Genomic DNA, 1,885 nt, shown 5'->3' on the forward strand with positions numbered 1-1,885 from the left:
CCCCCCCCAACCTAACCAAACATAAAATGACGTGGAATTAAATAAATAAGAATAAATGAAAATAGAATCAAATAAGACTGAGTAAATAAGAAGTCTAAGGCCAAAACAAATAAAAAGAGCATTTCTTTTTTCAAAATCGAAAGTTAATTCGCATCAGCTGCAGTGGGGTTACCGAGCATTGTTAATATTGTGTGAGATACAACTGAGAGAGAGAGAGAGAGAGAGAGAGAGAGAGAGAGAGAGAGAGAGAGAGAGCGAAAGAGAGAGAGAGAGGGAGAGAGAGAGGGGGGGAGGGGTAGAGAGAATGTTAATGGAGCAATGCTGTTTCAGCATGCAACATAATGTAAGCATAAATATCTGTCCTTGTGGTTTTATACATCCCGCATAATTCGATCATTTTTGCCATATTTCTGATTATTTTCCTTAACCATTCTTTGTTAAAATTAACAGAATCGCATAATTTCACATTTTCGGGCTCAGTTTGCATAATTTCAGAAGAATTTTTCTAGCATAAAACGACGGGAACAGAAATATGCATGTATATGTAGACCTACATATCTACTTTCTTTCTTATCGATTTTTACAACACCACAGCAAATGTAAACGACTAATGCAATTTTTTTCTGCGTGATAAATCTAGATCTAAATAAAACTGTCATTGCCATCGTAATGGCACTCCCCTCGATGTGTGGTGTGCACGCGCTGGGTCCGTTGTGAGTAATGAGTAATGTAGAAAAATTTAACATTATATTTTAATTTAATTTATGTGCAGACAACTTTTGCGCAGCTTCTATGGGCCCAAAAAACGTTTTTTCATTTGAAATTCAACAACTCGTTTTGATTGGCCGAGACGGAAACATCTCTTCCTTTTAATCTTTTAATGACGTGTAATTATTGTAATAACTCTATTGATTGGCTGGGATAAAAGATGTATGTGATTGTGTGTGTGTGTGTGTGTGTGTGTGTGTGTGTGTGTGTGTGTGTGTGTGAAGGTGAAGGTGTTTTGAGTCCTCGCCCCTACTCCGCATGCGATAAAATTGGTCAGTCAAGCACATTCCTTCAAAAGATTTCAGACAATTTTTCTAGTAAATTCTAGCCCCTTTAGTCGGTAAAATTTGGCATCCACATTTCAAATTCAGAATCAATGCAGTGGAAACTGTAATAGTGTAACTAAGAGTAAGCCAAGAAGAGGATCCAACCCAAGTCCATGGAATCTGCTTTTGACACACATGGTGCTACAGCGCAGTCTATGATCTATCTATTACTACTAATAAGTACAGTGGAAACCTGATATAACCATAGATGTACACTATTTTAAAGGGGGTAACTCTATGGATATAACAGGGATGGTGGGACCAGAGAATAAAATCCTGTTATAAAAAAAAAAAAAAAAGTTATATCAGATCCCTGTTAAGTCAGAAATGCAAGGGGGGTAAGCATTTGTGGACTAATCCAGCTGTTTTTATTCATGGGTAGTTTCCCTTGCACATGACACATTACACGTGCGTGTAGCTAGGTAGGGATAGATCGAAGTCTGCAGCGTACCGCAACTCCCTTCTCGCTTCACCCGCTGCGAGTGCTTGCTCCATCACTGCGTTACTCTCTCTCTCTCTCTCTCTCTCTCTCTCTTACTTTTTACACATTGTTAACGAGCCTTTGTCCCTGCTATAACCGATTGGGCTCCGATGAGGCAAGAGTGGGAAAAGACGGGGATTTAAAAAATCCCTGCAATTACCGGACCCTGTTATTACCGGGCCTGTTTTATATATATATATATCTAGACAATAGATTTATGTCAGTCAAAATTGGCAATGATGTGTCAGACAGGTTACCTCTAAAGTACGGAGTTCCCCAGGGTTCGGTCCTTGGCCCTGTCATCTTTACA

This window comes from Aplysia californica, unplaced genomic scaffold (genome assembly GCF_000002075.1).
Source record: "Aplysia californica isolate F4 #8 unplaced genomic scaffold, AplCal3.0 scaffold00237, whole genome shotgun sequence".
NCBI lineage: Eukaryota > Metazoa > Mollusca > Gastropoda > Aplysiida > Aplysiidae > Aplysia > Aplysia californica.